This window comes from Manis pentadactyla, chromosome 13 (genome assembly GCF_030020395.1).
Source record: "Manis pentadactyla isolate mManPen7 chromosome 13, mManPen7.hap1, whole genome shotgun sequence".
Classification (NCBI taxonomy): domain Eukaryota; kingdom Metazoa; phylum Chordata; class Mammalia; order Pholidota; family Manidae; genus Manis; species Manis pentadactyla.
Genome location: NC_080031.1, coordinates 12,248,305 through 12,267,652, shown reverse-complemented (window position 1 = coordinate 12,267,652; position 19,348 = coordinate 12,248,305). Strand labels below are relative to the sequence as shown.

At 48.8% G+C, this 19,348-nt stretch overlaps 1 protein-coding gene across 5 annotated transcripts in view; it reads left to right on the top strand.

Moving 5' to 3' along the window:
* Positions 1-19,348, top strand: part of KIRREL3 (kirre like nephrin family adhesion molecule 3) — a 519,419-nt gene that overhangs the window by 431,662 nt on the left and 68,409 nt on the right. The gene's annotated exons all lie outside the window — the stretch shown is intronic.

Genomic DNA, 19,348 nt, shown 5'->3' with positions numbered 1-19,348 from the left:
GCCCCCGTGGGAGCTGGCTCTGCACATAAATAATAATAGCTCACATTTCCAAAGCACTTTATAGGGACTCTCGAAGCCTTTTCCCTAACGTTATGTTACCTGCTCTGATGCAAGTCTGCGGGATAGATTATTGCCCCTGATGAGAAACTGAGGCTCAGAGAGGCCAAGGGGCCAGCCCAGGGTCTCCTGACTAGGGCTGCTGCTCCCCATCACAGCCTCCCTCCATGCTCTTCTGCCAGGCTGCACAGGGGATAAGGCAGCAGCAGTAGTGGGGGGTTGGGGGGCAAGGGGGGAGTTCCATTCCCCCTGCCTGCCTCTCAACAGCTGTTGTGAAGATTTGACAACAAGGTCTGCAGCTGGGCTGCTGCCTCCTTGCCTGGTGTATAAGGCACACGGCTGCTCGGAGATGAAATATTTAAGAGCGTGTCAGGTTATCTTCAGATCTACATGGCCAGCACATGAGGCAGATTATCCCGAGCACAGCAGCAGGCAGGCCCCAGAGGACAGCTTCCCACGCTCGGAGCTTGGCTTCTTGAATCAGGGAGGAGGAACTCGGACCAGCCTCAGAAACCTCCTTCAACCTCTGAGTCTCCTCTAGCCTGTGATGAAAGGAGTGAGAAAATAAACTGGGTCTGGCAGGGGAATCAGGTGGGGATTACTTGGTCGGGAAGTGGGCCTGCAGGGAAGCAACCAGGGATGTTAAAGGGAGGGGTAGCTGCCGTCATCCCTCCTGAGATACTGGCTAAAATGGGAACAGGTGTACAGTTTGGTGTGGGATTTGAAGGAGGATTTAGTGCCTGACACATACTCTGATTTTTGAAGGTTGCACAATGCCAGCATAGGTTTGCTAAGGGAAACTGCAGGATGTTCGTCTCTAGAGGTTCAGCCTTCTGTCTCGTACGCCTTCTGGAGGGCACCAGAGAATGCTCAAATGAGAACCTAAGTACTGCCACTCCTGACTTCACACAAGACCCAAAATAGACAGACGCATCTCATCCTTACGTTCTTGTCCCAGAACCAGGCTTCACCCCGTCAGACCCTCCCATTCACAGCCTCCTTTCCTTTCTAGTAGCTCAGCTAGATGAGAGAGTCCAAATTATTCTAAATGTTTTACTGGCAAGGAAATTGAGACTCAGAGAGGCATAGGTACTCCCAGGAGGTCACATTGCTTAATTTAACACTCAAAATAGACCCCAGAGTTTCCAACTCCAAACGCTGTCTGTCCAGACTCCATGTTCCTAAATGCCCGCAGAATCGCCTTTGTCTGGCTGGCTAAGAGCCAGGGTCTGAGAGCAGGGCCTCGGGATCAGATCTGAGCAACTCAATTTTGTCTTGGGTCACATCTGATAGGCATTCACTCCCCCTTCTCCCTCTCCAGGGGTGTGACATGGCACTGCCTTCTGGGCACAGAACTGGTGCATGTACAGGAGATATTTTCCAAGTCTGGAAATCATGTGAAGATAGGAAAGGGGGAGTTTCCAGGGAACCTAGTAAGAGGGCCTGAGTGGAATTCTGGAGAGCCAGAAAGGGCACCTGAGCAGACATTTGTCCATCAGCCTTTCACACAGGCTCTGCAAAAACCACTCCTTCTTAACAGCCTAACCCAGGCAGGAAGGAGTTTCCCCAGGCCTCCGAATTCTCCAGGGCCACCCTAGGTCCCTACCCACTAGCTGATCCTGCAGGTCCCCACCCTTCACCTGATCCTGCAGGTCCTCATCCAAGGCTCTGCCTGGAGTATCCAGCCTGGCTGAGCTTCTCTCTGGCATGGGAGCTGACCCAACCTTCTGGAAAGGCAGCCCTGGTCTATTAGGGTTGTGGGTAGACAGAGTGGCTCTTCTAGCAGAGGGGAGAGGAGTGTTTCTACCCTGGCCAGCCAGTTTCCCAACCAAGACCCCATCTGCTTTGCTGTGACATCCCAGCCTGGGAAAATGTCCCAGCCAGTTCCCCAAGTGGGAGCTGCCTTCCCTGTGTTCCAGCAATGAAAGAGCTTCCTAATTTAGTCTGTATTTGCCTGAGATAGATTTTTAATTAAATAAAGTAAGAGCCTGATTAGAACCTGCAGAAGATGTGAGAGCAGAATCAGATGGTATTCCAGCAAAATTGCAAAGTAAACACTTTGGCTAGAACAGAGGGAGACTCCCGGGGGTCTTCCATTAAAGCACCAAGTGAGGAGGGCAAATACAAGAAATTATATAGCCAACAGATGTGCACCGTTAAAATATGCATCTGCCAGCAGCCTGCTCAGCGAAAGCAGAGGGCCGGCTCACAGAGCCTGCCATGCTCACTCCAGGAAGGGCGTGGGGACCCAGGCCCGGCAGCCAAGCCTGGAGTCACAGACACATTAATTAGCCCTGTGTTTCTTGCTCTCAGATGCAATCAGGCAAAGAACAACTTGAGCTGAGCATTTGCTACCCCAGGGGGCAGAGGAAGGGAGCTGGGGGTTGAGCAGGGGAAGAGAGGACAGGACAGAGCTTGAAAAGCTGAGCAAGGCAAAGGCTGGGACAGGCTGTATTCCCTCTGTGACACAGCCAGCTGCTAAAGAGCATCCTTGACTCAGGCCAGGTCAGGCAGTCGTCTTTCCACCCCCACAACACCTCAGGAATCACAGTACCATGATTCACAGCAGCAGACGCAGGCAACATTCATGGTGCTTTTATCTAGCTGTGTGATCAACCTCTCTGGGTCTCAGTTAACTCATTTGTAAAATGAAGGCAGTGATAAATAAGATGATCTCTAAGAACTCCAAAAGCCATGACTTCCACCACAAGGAACCCAACTTGCTGCACCAACTAGTTTAGGAAAATGGCCCACCGCCACTGGAACCAGGGTTCATATGGTGAGGTAGGCACCGAAGATAACTGATTCAGGTGTTTTAGACAGCATCCCACTTGGAGGCTAGAGGTGGGGCCTCTCAAAGTCCTGCCCAGCCCTGGGATTCTGGACTTGGCTGTACATTTTAACGCCAGAGTCCTCCCTGTGTATCCAGCTTCCACACATGCAAAGCCATCTCTGCAGGGACTCGGCGTGGCTGGTGTCCTCAGGCTCCCATGCACATGTGCAGCGCTGTGGTGTAGGAGCAAGAAACCTGGGCTAGGCAGCAGAATGCCTGCATACAGCTTACACACTGGGTGACCTCGGGCAAGGTCCTTAGAGCTTCCCCTGGGCCTCTGGTTCAGCTCTCTATAGCCAGTACTTAGTACAGGGTAGGCATTTCAGTAATATTTGGGTTTTTTTTTTAATAAATGAATGAATGAGTGAATAAATGGAGTTTCTGGTTCTTCATCTATAAACTGGAGATTGCAAAAATACCAATCTCCTAGAATTGTGAACATCAAACTAACATACACATACACATTAAAGTGCCATACATTTTAAAGTTACACACTCATGCAGACCACTCCTTCTCTCTGCAGAAACCTCCAAGTTGAAGAACTTTCCAAACTGCTCGGGGCCAGAGTTGTAGGGTTGATACTGCATTTGATCTTTCTAACTGCCTGGAAATTTGGGAAGCAAGGAGTTGGGGGACCCAGAGAAGGGAGGAAATGGGTGCCAAGGATTCGATCAACGAATATTTACTGAGCCTATGATGTGTCAAGCATTGATGGGGGGCATTCGAGATTCATCAGTAAATGAAAGAGAAAGGCACCCTTGCCCTGGTGGAGCTTGGATTCTAGCAGAGAGAGAGAGAGAGAGCCAATAAATAACAAACAGATAAAAACAAGAACACTGCATAGTTATGCGGATGTCAGATGGTAATAAATGCCACGAGAAAAGGAAGTAGAAAGGGTAAAGGGATTGGAAACAGGCAGGGATGATGGTAGATACCAGTTTAATTATTTAAAAGGGCATTTTCCCTGTTTCCTCCCCATTTCACTCTTCTTCCTGGTCTGTTCTAATATTAACTCTGCAGTCTTGTGGCTCCCATTAGAAACAAAGCTTCCTAAATCAACGTGAATTATTTAACTATAGAGACTAAGTCCATTCGATTCAAATAAAGAGGGCATCTTTAAAATTATGTCAAGCCCCAAATACTAAGAGGGGCAAATGGATAAGGTCCAAATATGTCCTTAACTTGTGTGTTTTTCAAAACCAAGAGCAGCCTGTGTGCCTCTCCACCAGGGGAGCTGCTGGGCAGACGTCTCCTAAGCCCACAGCATCGGTGACACCCGCAATTCCCCATCCCCTAATCTTTTGGGTAGTTGGGCCCAGGGAGAGATGGTGAGTAACGTGTCATTCAGCAAGGGAGGCAAAGCTGGAATAGCCCAAGAGCACTGGCTTCTGGACCATTCTACCAGAAACCGGGGGCAAGAAACCCAGTAGCCTGGGCTGTCCTGCAGTTTGAGAAGTTCTGCAGTGGAAAGAAGGCAGGCACCCCCAAGCTTCCTCCTTGGCTCACAAGGCCCTCTGAGGCCTGCCCTCCAATTCCTCTCCAGCTTTCTCTTCACTGCTCCCTTTCTCCGGGAATAACAACCCACCTGGAGCTCCCTTCACTCCACACTTCTGTGCCTACACTGGTTTTGTTTCTGCCTAGAATGCCCCTCCCACCTTTCTTCCCCATGGCTTACTCTTGCTCGCCTGTCAGGATTCATCTTAGATATCACCTCCTCCAGGAAGCCTTCCCTGAACAGTACATGGCCTGACGGGCCCCTTCTGTGCTCCCTTACCCTTCTATCAGCATATCCACCACAACACTCAATGCACTGGAAGTGGCCTGGCACATGTTGTCTGCCCCACTGGGTCTCCCAGCCTCATCATCTCCCCTGCTTGGCCCAGCCAAGCACCCACTTAGGTTCTCAGCAAATGTACATTGTGAAACTATAGTAACAGGATCTGGGGACAAACGAGGGGAGTTTATGCTGAACCTCCCCACAGAGAACAGTACCTGGCAGACAACAAGCCCCAAGTGCCTGCGAGAGGAGTATGGTGTTTAGAGAAGCAACATGGCTTCACGGTTAAATTCACAGACTTGAAATCCAGGTTGCCATGCTTAAAACCCAGCCGTGTCGCTTTACCAGTGATGGGACCTGGGACAAGCTCTTTAGCCACTCTGTGCCTCAGTTTCCTTATAAGTAAAGTGGGCGCATAATCATGCCTGCCCTCAGAGTTACAGAGAGCATTTAATGACGTAATATGCACTTACAGCATTTCTCACAGTGGTGCCTGGTGGGAAGCAACGCACAGAAACACCGGCCGTTATTATTATACATACTGTTGCCGTTACTATTATTCCTGCAATGCTAAGACACAAACAGCCCCTCCTCCATCCCAGGGGATCGGGCTGTGTCCTGGAGAAGCTTCTCCACCCAACACATAAAGCAGAAAGACGCGATTCCTGCCGCCCCTCCCCGGCTTGCGCGCCTGGGAAGACAAGAAGAATTGATTTCCTTATCTCCTTATTAAGCGTGTTTCTGCCTGGGCCCTGGCCTGGTCTTAGGTGCTGTATCTCATTTGTGCTGTGTGCCTGTTTCCTGCCACATTCATTACCCTGCAATCACCCCCAAATAGGGGCAGCAAACAAGCCAGAGATGGGAGAGCGAGCAAAACAACACCCTTATCTCCTGAAGCTCCAGATGGGAGACGGTGTCTGAGCTGCTGTACTCCTCACCGCCCACCCCACCACCATCTCCTTCCCACTCCCTTCCTGCTCCTCCACACTTCTTGGAGGCCCAGGCCACCCCTGGTGCCCCTGGGCCAAAGCAGATTCCCCTTGTCCCCCTCTCCCTGGCTACTGCACACGCCCCTTTGCCTTCCCAGTTTGACTCTGTGCTTATCTGCCCAGGCAGCTTGCAGGGGGAGCATGACTTGGGGGCACTGAGTTACCTTAGGCTAACTAATAGTCTCTCTCTTCTAAATCATATTATAAGCTCCCTAAAGGTAGGGGACCTGGTATCCAAGGTCTACCACACTGCGGATTCAATGCCATACACCCCTTTCAGTGGTTGCTGATGGGGGTAGGGGGGATGGGGGGGTCTCTTGGAGGCCCTTGTAACATGGGCCAAGGTGTGTGGACATCAGAACTGGGTCACACTGGGCCATCCCGACTGCTGCACTCAGAGAACACCCACCGACAGTCCCCCATTCCTCTAATGCACCACCTCGCCGTGGAAAGCAATGGCCTCTCCACCTGCCCCGCAGCTCCCTGTTCTTCATCTCAGACTCAACGGGATGTCTGAAGAATCTGCTCCTCCCTAGCCGGGGGCCCACCCACCATGGTGGGAAATGAGGTGGGATGAGACTCACAGATACTGAGCAACTTCCAAGGCTCCAGAGGGGCTGGGCATCCATCAGGGCTGCAGGCAAACTCGCCTTTCCCCTCTCAGCCTGAACGTGGGGTCAGGGGGCAGACAGGGTCCTCTCCAAGGAGGGAGGCCTACGCAAGGGATGCACATCCCCTCCCCTGCCCCAGCCAGCAGCACCAAGGCCAGCTGGCACAGACGTGGCCTATGAGAGGAGAGCTAACCAGGTAACTAAATGGCCTTGCTGGAGGGGCCCAGCTGCCCAGCCTGCCTTGGGCGGAGCTTACCACTTAAAGCTGGAGGCAGCACCCCCAAGGGCCACCTGGGGCCAGCTCCTCCCCTCCTCCTTCCAGCATCTCTTGCTGTCATCTGGCACAAGGGAAGACAGGAGAGTCCGTGGGAGCCACCTAGGGTCTGCTGCATATGCAAGGGGCTCAGCCCCTGCTCCCGGTCCCCCAACCCTGTTCCTTGTTCTGCTGATCCCGCAGTGACCCTGCCTCCACGACCCCCATGGCTAAATGCCTGAGGCTCTCCAGGCAGCCCTGCAGTCCTGAAGTGAGCTACCACCACACCCAGCGTGCTGGTGAGTCTCCAGGACTAAGGTCTGCCCCTGGAAGTCAGCACCAGCCCCAAGGCTGCCACTGACCAGTCAGGAGATGTGGGGCAATGATGCTTAACCTCTCAGGATGCTCTTCCTCGCTGGGAAAACCAGGAGCTGGAAAGAGAACATGCAAATCCACTCCACAGTCTGACTGTGGTTCTCCCCTATTTGATCGTGGTTTGGGATCAGGAATAAGGGGTATTGTTCCCTGAGTCCTTCCTCCCTCGCTCCTGAGAGCAAGGATGATGTGTTCTTCCGCTGCTTTAACCAAGCATGACCATGGGAGATGCTGAGCAGGCTCCACTACACAGCAAAGGGAAGCGTGTGCTCGGACCACGGAGATTTGCGAAAGTCAGGACCTTGATCCTCTGGCGAGCACCATTTGCCATCGGCATGGACCCAGCAGCTTTGGGCTGCCCGTGAAATTCAAGCCACTCTCCTGTCACTTGCAGGATGCAGCCACCTTGAGGAGGCCCTCACCCACTCGACGGTCACGGCGCTACTTCCTCTGACCCAGGCATGGCTTCCAGTACCCGTGCAAGCCTGACAAAGCACAGGCAAGGGGCCAACTCTGTCCAGGCACCCCACTGGGGTCCTCAGTCAGGAAGCCCAGCTGGCCACTGGCCAGTTACAAGCCTCCCTGCTTACGCAGCAGTCTTACTCATCCACATACATAGACACCTTAGCTCAAGGACAAATGCACGGTGTGCACACACGTACACACACGCAATTCAGAGCATTGGCTGGATCATCAGTGCCCCGTGGTGGAAAGACAGAAGAACACTCAGTCAAGAGAATCCGTCACTGTTGGGAAATGGAAAAACCTTACTGACACAAGTATTGACCCACCCTCCTTGTCAGGCCCAGAAAATAATAGAGTAGGTGGAGCATGACGTCCCCAGCATGAGGCCCTGTTTCTGTCTATGAAGAATGAAGGGCAGGGGAAGCGTCACACCTGAGAGGAAGGGCCAGGACCAGCCAGACCCAGGCGGGAAGAACTGGCCTTCTCCAGACTCCAGCACCCACCACCACCCCTGGCATTGTGGTGTCACACCAGCACTTCACCGAGCCCAGCCCTGGCAAAGCCCAGAGAGGCCAGACTGAGCAGGGAGACCTCGAAGGGTAAAAACAGCTCAGCATTTCTCTGCTCCCACCTCAGCCAAAGCCCAAGACGAGGGTTTCATGGCAAATTATGGATTTAAAACTAGCAATGAATCTCCATTACAGCATGAAATGAGAAAGGAAAATGCCATTAAATAGAAGCATTCCCCCAGCAGTCAATGGGGCAAGGGAGGGGTGTAGTTTTAGGAGGACATTTAGAGTTGATGTCACACAACCTAACCCAACGCCCACTCACAGAGACCAAGACCAGGTGCAGGTATGAGAGGCCCCAGCAGGGTGGGTAGGGGCTGGAGCCTTCCGGGACCCCCACTGTCCTGGGCCAGCAGAGAATACCACAGTGGCCGAGGATGAAAGGCCCCCTAGCGGGAGCCAGGGCCCAGCATCCGGGCTGCGGGCAGTTTTCTGCAGAGGGGAGATGCCCAGCTACCTCAGGAGTGGCAGGCCAGAGCTCTGGGATGGCGGTGCTGGGTAGGGATGAGACCCGTGCTGTGGGTCCAGCTGGAGAGGGGTGCCTCTGGAACCCTGACCCACTTGCCTAACCCACATACATGCCTTGACTTTCCGTCTCACCGCCTCTGCCAGGCAGGCCCACTGCCTCCTTCTACCTATGAGAAAGCTGGTGCACAAAGAGACCCATTCATTAGTCTGCCCAAGGTCACACATGAAAGGAAAAGAGCTAGAATCTGAACTCAGCTCCTCCTGCCTCCCAAACCCCTGCCCTTTACACTAGGTCATGCCCCCCTCTTTTCCAAACTTCTGCTCAGACTTACTGCATCTGATCCTCCCCTTAAGACCAAGGCCTACCCTACAGGTCTCTTTCCGGCCCCAGGGAGCCCCTGGAGCCCTCTCTGAGCACTCGCCCGACCCAGAGCCCCCAGAGTCAGAGAGGCTGCCTTCCCGACAAGCCAAAGGCTTCAGAAGACCCTTCCTGGCAGCCTCTATTCCCCAGACTCACCTTGGGGGCCACGGCCCCTAGACCCAACGCATCCATTTGCCATCCAATTAAGCCTCATTATCATGGACTGCCCGCTGCTTTTCTCCCATCGCTCTGGGCCTCTAAATTATTCTGTCCATGTGGAGGAGGTTTTCTTAAGGGGGAGGCTCATAGGCGACCAGAATCCCACACAGCTGCCTCCATCTCACAAAAATAAATAGCTGAGCCCCACAGCCCAAGAAGGCTGGCTTCCAAAAGAATGTCAAATTTTCACAAGTCGATCAAGGTGTTTGTAAATGTTTATAGAAAGGAAGAACTTTCCATATGTAAATATGTCAGGAACTGTGTTAGCAGCTGAGAAATCACCCGGTCCCAGGAACACCACTGCAGCCTCAGCGGTGGAAGGCAAGAAACGGGGGAGCAGGCGGGGGGCCACACAGCCATCCCACCGGAAGAGCTGGTGCTGCTCTTCCCACAACACACCTCGGTGTCCCACCCTCTGCTCTCTTCCCCTCTACCTACACAGAGAGAGACACACACACAATCAGTAGGATGATCCAGAGAACTCATTTTGCAAATGAGTCAACTGAGGTCAAACAGGAAAGGAAATACCAGAGGCTGCGGAATGCATAGAGAAGGGAAAACGAGTCCTCTCTGACTCCTCCGGATAGAGAAAGCTGGGCTTTGAGCTAGGATCCTCCAGCCCCAAACCCAAATATGAACATGGCCTGGGTAACAGTTCTATTCAGAACCAAAACCTAACCTTGATTAGAGAGTTTTAGAGCTGGAAGGAATCCACCAATCAAGTGCTTGCTCTTCATTCATTCCATTTTTCATATATGCACATCTATATATATATATGCGCCTTCTGTGTGCTAGGAACTGCTGTAGGCACTAAGAATATACATCAGTGATCAAATCCCTTGCCTTTGTAGAACTTCTATTCTAGCTGAGAAGTTAGACAATAAACAATAAACATCAGAAAACAATTATAATCTATTAGAAAGCATCAAAAAAAGTAGAGTAGTGTATAAGAGATTGGGTTTCCTAGGGAAAGGGTAAGTTGAGTGGTCAAGGTAGACTTCCCAGAGGAGGTAATCTTTTTTTATCTTTCCCTTTATTTTTTAACAGCTTTATTGAGGTATAATTTACTTGCCATGAAATTCAACCACTTTATATAACTCAATAATTTTTCAATTAATTTTAGTGAATTTATAGAATGGTGCCCAACTATCACCATAACCCAATATTCAACCATTTCCATCACCCCAAAAAAAAAACCCTCATCATTCTCTACTCTCATTTCCAGTCCCCCAGGCCCCACTGATCTGCTTTCTGACTCTATGGATTTGCCTTTTCTGGACATTTTGTATAAATAGAATCATACGATATGATGTGGCCTTTTGTGTCTGGCCTCTTTTGCTTAGCATCATGTTTTTGAGATTCATCTATGTTGTAGCATATCTCTATAGTTCATTTCTTTCTATTGTTGAGTAATATCCCATTGTATGGAGAGACCACATTTTGTTTATATATTTACCACTTAATGGACATTTGGATTGGCTTCAATTTCAGGCTTCTATGAATAATGCTGCTATGAACATTCACATATACAAGTCTATGTGTAGGTAAAAGTTTACATTCTGGGGAGAAAATTCCTAGGAGCAGAATAGCTAAGTCATGTGAAAATTGGATGCTTAATTTTTTAAGCAAGTGCCAAACTGTCTTCCACAGTGGCTGTATCATTCTATTTCATTTCTCACCAGCAATTTATGAGTGTTCCAATTTCTCTACATTTTTGCCAACACCTATTATTTGACTTTTCTGTTATGGTCATTCCAGCAGGTTTGAAGTAGCATTCCATTGTAGTTTTAATTTGCATTCCCCTAAAGACTAGTGATATTGAGCATCTTTTGATTGTTTATCTTCTTTGTTTAATGGCTATTCAAATCTTTTGCCCATTTCAAAACTGGATCATTTGTTTTATCATTATTGTATTGTAAGAGTTCTTTACATATTCCAGGTACAAGTTCTTTATCAGATATATAATTTGCAAATATTTTCTTTCAGTTTGTGGCTTGTCTCTTCATTTTCTTTAATGGTGTCTTTTGAAGCACCATTTTAATCAAGCCCAGTTTCATAGTTTCTTTTCTGTTACGGATTGTGCTTCTGATATTGTATCTAAGAACTCTGTCTAACCCAAGATCAAAAGAATTTACTTCTATATTTTCTTCTATAAGTTTTACAGTTTTAGCTCTTACATTTAGTCTGTGATTCATTTTAGGTTAATTTCTGTGTAAAGCTGACCCTGAAACAACACAGGTTTGAACTGCATGGGTCCAGTTAATACACAGACTTTTTTTCAATAAATATATTACAGTGGATTTTTTTGGAGATTTGCAACAATTTTAAAAAACAGTTTCATTTCTCCAGCTTACTTTATTGTAAGAATACAGTGTATGTTACATAGAATGTATAAAATGTGTGTTAATTGACTGCTTATGTTATCAGTAAGGCTTTTGTCAACAGTAGGCAGTTAAGTTTTACAGGAATCAAAATTTATACATGTTATTTTGACTGTGGGAAGGGTGGGTACCCCTAATCCCTGTGTTATTCAAGGGTCAACTGTAATTTGTGAGATAAGGTCCTAAATTCATCATTTTTGCATACAGCTCTCCAGTTGTCCCAGATCATTTGTTGAAAAACACTATCTTTTCCCCCACTAAATTGCCTTCACACTTTGTCAAAAATCAACTAACCAAAAATGTAAGCATTTATTTCTGGACTCTCAATTATGACGCATTGATCTGTATGTCTATTCTTATGCCAGTACCACACTGTCTTAATTACTATAGCTTTAGAGTAAGTTTGGAAATCAGGAAAAGATTTTGGAATTTTGTTCTTCTTTCAAAATGACTTCAGCTATTTTGGGTCCCTTGCTTTTCCAGATAAGTTTTAGGATCAACTGATTAATATCTGCAAAAATGGCTGCTGGGAATTTGATAGGAAAAGCTATAGGCCAATTTGAGGAAAATTAGCATCTTAACATTGAGTCATCCAATCCATGAATATGGGATGTCTCTCCATTTATTTTGATCATTACTTTTTCCCAGCAACATTTGTCATTTTCAATGTATATTTTATTTATTTTGTTAAATTTATTCCTAAGAATTTTAGTCCTTTTGATGCTGTTGTGAATGGAATTATTTGCTTAATTTCATTTTCAGATTGTTAGTTGCTGGTATATAGAAAAACATTTTATTTTTCTATGTGGGTTTTGGATCCTGTAAACTTGCTGAACTTATTTTTTAGATTTTAATAATTCTTTGTGAATCCCTTAAGATTTTCTGCATACAGGGTTATTTTTTCTAAGAATAAGATAGTTTTACTTCTTCTTTTCCAATCTGATACCTTTTCTCCCTTATTGGACTGACTAGAACTTCCAGTACAAAGTTGAATAGAAGTGGCAGAAACAGACATCCTGGCTTTATTCCCAGTCTTAGGGAAAAGCATACAGTCTTTCACCATAAAGAAAAATGTTAGCTATAAGTTTTACATAGATGCCCTATATCAGATTGAGGAAGGTTCCATCTGTTCCTAATTTGTTGAGAGCTTTTACCATGAATGGTATTGAATGTCATGAAATACTTTTCTTATATCTATTGCAATGATTATGTGGTTTTTTCTTTATTTTATTAATATGTTATATTACAGTAATTGATTTTCAAATATCAAACCAACCTTGTATTCCTAGGATAAATCCCATTTGGTCATAGTGTACAATCTTTTTTATATGTTGCTGGATTTGGTTTGCTAATTTTTTGTTGAGCATTTTTGTCTATATTCGGGATGAATAATGTTCTATAGTCTCTTTTCTTGTGATGTCTTTTTCTGGCTTCAGTATCAAGGTAATTCTGGCCTGGGAGAATGAGCTGGGGAGTATTTCTTCCTCCTCTGTTTTCTGGAAGATATTTGCAGAGGATTGATATTATTTATTCTTTAAATACTTGATAGAATTCATCAGTGAAGCCATCTGTGCCTGGGTTTTTCTTTGTGTCAAGAGTTTCATTATTAATTCAGTTACTTTATATAGCTCTATTCAGATTTTTTCTGTAAAAGGTGGCTTTTGAACAAAAAGTTGTTGAAGAGGTGAAAGAGTTAGCTGTGAATCTTGGAGCAAAATTCCTACTTGAAGTGACAAAGCAGAGTCATTGAAGGGTTCTAAATAGAGGAGTGATGATTTGACTCAGACTTTAAAGTGTTTACCCTGGCTGCTGGATCTAGAACAGTCTGTAAGAGGAAAAGGGAAGGGGGCCTATTAAGAGGCTTTTGCAGTAATACTGGTGAAAGATGGCGGGACTCAGACCAGGATGGCAGCAGTGTAGGTAGTCGAGAAAGAGAGGAGTCAAGAGTGACGCCAAGGTTTTTGGTGTGGGGCCTTTCATCCCTATAAAGTTGGATGCAAAATTCTGAAGGTAGAGGTGCATTTCTGGGGAGAGGTATCATTCTCTAAGGACTCACCTCAGTAGGCTCCCTAAAGTTCAAGAATGACTAACATAGGCCAATCTCTTCATTTGCAGGAACCTTTGGCTCAGACTGGTTGCAGCCCTTCCCCAGGGCCACCCAGCTAACTAGCATTAAAGCTAAGGATATCCCAAGTGCTTTCTCCACTGCCTCAGGGGCTGGCCTAGGGAGATGTAAAATCAGGACCCCTCCCCTCCAGCCCAGTGAGACCCCTTAACCCAGCCTAGAAACACACAGGGGAGAGAGCATGTGTATAGAGGAGGCCCTCCTCTGCTTCCAGCTTCTGGTATCCGTCTGCCCCCAGGCCTATGTGCCCCCCAACCACAGTGCCCACAGTCACCTTTCCTCCTTTCCCATTGCCTCTGGTCCCTCCAGGATCCTTCCCAGGAAGATCTGAGAGCAAAGCCTTTCTGCTATTCACAGCTCCCCTTTCACTCAGAACCACAGAAAAGCAGCAGCTTATCTGCCTAAGAGAAAGAGAGCTTTTAGTTTTTATCTGTGCAGGAATCTTATCTAAACAGGTTCAGGTGGCAAGAGTGAGAGAGAAAAATAATTAAGGGAGAGGAAGGTGAAATGTTGACATTATTATTACTTAAGTGCTGCAAAGCTTTTAGTTCATGTTTTTATACCAGTGACACCCAGTGAGAAGAAATCAACGTGGCCCATTATCTGAGCCGCACACCCGCTCACCCCACCTCCCCTCCACCTATAAATCTTATTAAACGGGTTCCATTGGCAAGACAGAAAAATAATTAAGGCGAAGGTAGGTGAAATGTTGATGTTATTACTGTAATGCAATAGGCTGTTTAGTTTCTATACCAATGAAAGGCAACCGAGGGAAATCAGTTTTAAAGATTACCTTTCCAAGATGCAAATCGCAGAGCAAAGCTAGGCTTCTAGAAGAAGGGTGTCAAGCTAGGAAACATTTCCAAGTCTGTGCCAGTCTCTTAGGGGCTTTTAAGCCCACAATTTACCTTTTGACTGCATTCAGTTTTCTCGCAAATCCTTTTATTTCCCATGTATTTATTGACTAGAGACACAGCACCAAAAGGAAGAAAGAGTGATTCTCCAGCCTCTGGTCTTAAAAATCCATCGCAGAAAATGGTTCTCCGGAGGGAGGATTTTAGCACTTGCTGTGAACCAGTGCTTAATTGAATCACTTTCCCTCCAAGGTGTGCCGCTCCAGAGTGGACAGTTTTTCTGACTGCTCTGGACAGAGGAGTTTCCCCATCTCCCCTTGCCCGGGGGAGCAGGCCAGGGAGCTAAGGGTGACACTCCCAGGACAGGCCTGAGCCTCACACACAGGGACTCGGGAACTGTCCTGCTCTGACAGATGTGTTGCTCCAACAAGGTGTGTCAAATGCCTATTCTGTGCCAGGCAGCAGGAGGTCTGCCAAAGAATGAGAGCCATTCAGTGGGGGCAGAGGCCATAGCGATGGCTGCACCCAGGGTTGCAAATGGCAGCTGGCAACTGGCAGGCCCAACCAGGCACACAGAAGTGTCTGCATAGCTCCCAGAGTATCGTTGGAGTTTTTTTAATTCGTTGCCAACATGTAAGATTCTGGAGGGTTTTGTATTAAAATTTCAGACTTCAGGCTTCTCTTGCAAAGATCTAACAGCCCTGGGCCCATTTGCCTGCATGGCAGCAATTGTGTAGTGGCTGCTCGGTTCAGTGCCGTGTGGCCCCCCACTTGCTGGTGCTCCCCTCGGCCACCTGATGCACTGCACTACCTGCGCTGAACTCTGCTGCCCCTGACCTCACCAACCACAGGTGCAGACCTGCCTGCAGGGGGCTCCAAGGTTGGACCCGGGGTTAAATAAAACAGGAAAAGGGGATGAAGGAAGACAGAAGGCCAGCCAGTGCCAAGGGCATTGCCAAGGGCAGGCTTGAAGCTGGGTTTTACGTGAGGTTTGAAGCATGAGTAGAATTTGGACAAATGAATTGATTTGTCGTAGATGAGTAGGCAGTGTGTTCCTTTCCTGCTAATAGCTGCTCTCTTATAAGGAGCTCAGAACCCGGAGCTAACCTCTTCCTCACCACTCACCGCCTTGTAAGAAAATGCTCCATACAGAGAGGGGCACATAAACCAGGACCCAGGCCAGCCTGGAGCGGGATCCACTCAGCAGGCCGTGAAGTGAGCGGAATTACACTCACAGTCCCTGACATGGTCAGTGAGGGGCGTTTCCCTGGCTAACGTTGTATTCCAGTTAGTAGAGAATTATCAGATTGGCATCCTACCCCCATCAGCACTGAAAAATATAAGAACATTCAAAATATATCCCATTTTCAACTGAACTAACGTGAGTCTCTGGAACCACTTGTGGTCGGCCTCATCTGACACAAAATAGGCTTGGGTACTGCCCTGGGTCAGGGGCTGTCTGAGGACTCCCAGCAGAACCTCCAGAGCTGCCCTGTCCAGTGAGGAAGCCACTGGCCACAAGTGGCTATTGGATTTTAATTTCGAATTAAATTAAAATCAAACAAAACTAAAATTGCAGCCACACTAGCCTCACGTGAAGTGCTGTCAACAGCCACTGCAGCTTTGGGAAGGCTGGTTCAACAGGTTTCGGGCATTCCTGGGTCCCCTGGGCAATTCTATCCACTCCTAGTCCAACACCCAACAGCTTCCAATAGGAGGCACTGGTTCGAGGTCTTGGCCCTGGAGATGCAGAGGTCAGCTTCCTGCATATTAATATCGTAATACAGTCACTGAGTGGAAGCTTCCAGTTACTTCATTCACCCCTCTGTTCACCAAATCTTTATTAAATTCCTACTGTGTGTACAAGTGTTACATGAGGTAGCAAAGAGAGATGTAGAAAGGGTGAAGCATCATCTGCCTTCCAGCAGTTTCCAGCCACAGGAAAGAGAAACTATGTAAACCCCTTTCTCTCATAGGAGGCAGAATGAAAGGCGTATTTGAATAGACAAGCAAAACAACAGAGAAACTGTTCCTTTCAGCTGAGAAGATCTGGGAGGACTTTGCAAGGGAAGTAGCTATTGAACTCTCTCTTGGTAGAATATGTCAGACTTTAGTAGAAAGGGGATGAAAAAATACTAATAACACAAGCAAAGGCACGGAGAGATGAAAGGGCGCAGTGTCCAGAATGAAGGAAGGCCCCATTCTGGGATAGGAGAGGAAGTGTTGGGTGGGACGTGGGAGCCAGCAGGAGAGGGCGCAGGGCCACACCAAAGAGCCAGAGCCTGCTTGTGAGCAGTGCGAAGCCACTGCAGGTAACTGAGGAAGTCTGTCACCTGATCTGATGGTCCTGGGAAGAGAACCACATGGTGGATGGCTTGTGCATCTGAAGAAACCCTGAGGGAAGGTGTTGGGTAGCTAGATCCTAACGCAAGGTAGGACAGCCAACAGTTTGCCAAAGCACTTGTTAGAGATAAAATAAGAAGGGGAACGACGGGCTGGGACAGGAGGTAAGAAAGTGGGGGTGCAGAGTCACTCCCCCAGTCTTTGCTAGCCAGGGGATCGTGCAATGCCTTTAATCCCATTCAATTCAACAGTGAGTCTAGCAGCAAGTATCCCATGATGTCTGAGCAATGGACAGTTTCTTTAATGATCCAGACCTTTTCATGCCCCAGGGTCCTGAGCCATTTAAGAATCAGTATTTGCTGATGGCCCTCTACAGAGGTCCTGTGAGACGAGGGACCACAACCTCAGATGCATGTGGGGAACGGTGTCCGGAAGAGCTAGGTGACCCGGATCCAGTCCAGCTCGTTCCCCTGGCGCCCACCTACTCCTGGCCCCTGAGCCTTTCTCTCTGAGTTCCCTTTACTCACGTGGTCAGAGGATGAAAATCATGGGCCGCGAGGTCACCTGCTTCTTGCAAGCCCTCCCCCTGTGTCTGTGGCAGTCAGCATGCCCTGGAGACTATTAGCACCTTTCTGGGAATATTTAACCGAAAACAATTTCTAGTCGGAATCTGTTATAATTACTAATTAGATCTGATTATAATTATCTCTCGCTGCCACCCCTTACCTGACACACAGGATAGTACGAGGCCTCGCGACAATTAGCAGCAAGTCTTTCCTGATACACTGGCTGATGAGGAGCACAGTTGTGGGGTCAGGAGAAGAGTCTGGCTTATTAAAGGGAGGCTGCTGTTTACTGAGGAATGTTGTGAGCAAATTAGATTAAAATTAATGAGGGGGCAACTCGGAGTACAGAAAAGTGCACTTTTTCCTACCCAATCTCCTTTTTGTCTCAGCTGATGATGCCATTTGGGGGAAGACGATGGCTCCCCTTTGTTTTCCCCCCCTTTCCCCACGTTGGCCTTTGGGTTTGATAGTCACCGCAGCTCTGCCCCTTCTGCTTAGCCAGCCCAGTCCCACCCGTAGGGATGCAAGGGCCCTGATCCGCAGACACTGGGCAAGACCCTGCCTGCTCTGGGCCTCAGCTTCCTCACCTGTAAAATGGAGAGAACATTGCCGCTGGGCCAGCTGCCTGCCTCTGTTACCCGAAGGTCAGGATGGGCCGTGTATGCAGCAGGAGACCGGGAGCCCTCTGGGAGACAGACACCACCATGGCTTCCTCATTCGGGAATCTCTGGGCTCAGCCCCACGTCTGACTCAGAGCAAGTGCTGGGAACTGAAGGGGACCTGAGCTGAGCTCCCATCCAGCCTCTCCGCCCGCCCAGAGCAGCAGGCCCCATGGGGAGGTGCCCGCTGAGATGAGGCTGACCGCCGACACTGGGCACCGTCCCGTGGGCACGCAGCGCGGCTTCTCCCCTGGTGGGTGAGGGAGCGGCTTTGCCATCAGACGGGCTCAGCACGGAGGAGGGAACCCGGGAGCCCGCGGTGCATCCCGCGGCAGGTGAGCTGCCTTCTCTGGGCTCACACATCTGCATCCAGAGCCCTGTGGGCTCCCTGAGCTGAGTCTGAAAGCAGAGGCAAGCTCTAGCCTCTCTGGGAAAAGGCAACGTGGCCAGTATAGGCTCGATCTGGGGGCTGCAGGCCAGGCATTGGGGAGACTTGAAGGATTTGTTTGAACCTCCCAAATTATCAGACAGGTCTACCCGTGACATTCCACTTACTGGGGAGAGGACCCCCGAGGGCCAGGCACATGGAAAACCACCCCTCTCTTTCATCTGGGTGAAGAGGGACATGCACACTCCCACTCACACACATGTGCACATTCACACGCACTCGTTAGCACACACACAGCCAAACAGGCCCCTGAGCCAAGGCCCAGTCTGTAAAATATGCTAATTTATGCAGCTGCTTTGGCTAAGTATTTGACCTACTATCTGAAGGGATTCTCAGAGGAATCCAGGCGTTCATTTCCTCTCCATTAGCCCCTGGAGCAGGCCCTCCCGTCCTCCTGGGGCCTCTAGGGGAGGCAGTTCTGCCCATTGTAGCACCGAGGGGCCAGCCCCAGGTCCCGAGGCCCAGACACAATCTGCGTCTGTCCTCATCAGCTGAGCTCTCCTTCCCCAGCCCTGACTCCCTGCCTAACATGCCTGGCCTTGGGGCTCCATGCCTGTCCCCGCCAACCTTTCCTAGGGCTTCTGTTCAGGGTTCTGATCTGGTAGAAACAGAAGGCCAGGACTAGCCTCAATTCCTTGATCTCCACCCTGGACTTAACCATTTCCAGGAATCTGCACTCTGCCCTCCCTCCCCAGAGGCCTTCTTGTAGCCTCCATAACACCCATGCCTCACTCTGAACTTGGCGAAGACCTGGGCCTCATGTCACTGAGAAGCAAGTTGGAAAGGGGCCCTGGTGTGGCAGAGAAGGCGCTGGACTTACAGTCAGATTCGTACAGCCTAGGGCTGTGTGCTCTTGTTCGAGTCACTTAGCTCCTCTGATCCTCCATTTCTTCATCTATGAAATAAGAAAATCTGCCCTGCCAGTGTTCAGGGTTCTCATAAAGAGAAAGATAAGTATGTACAGGAAAGCATGTCCTAAACAGCACAGGGCCTCA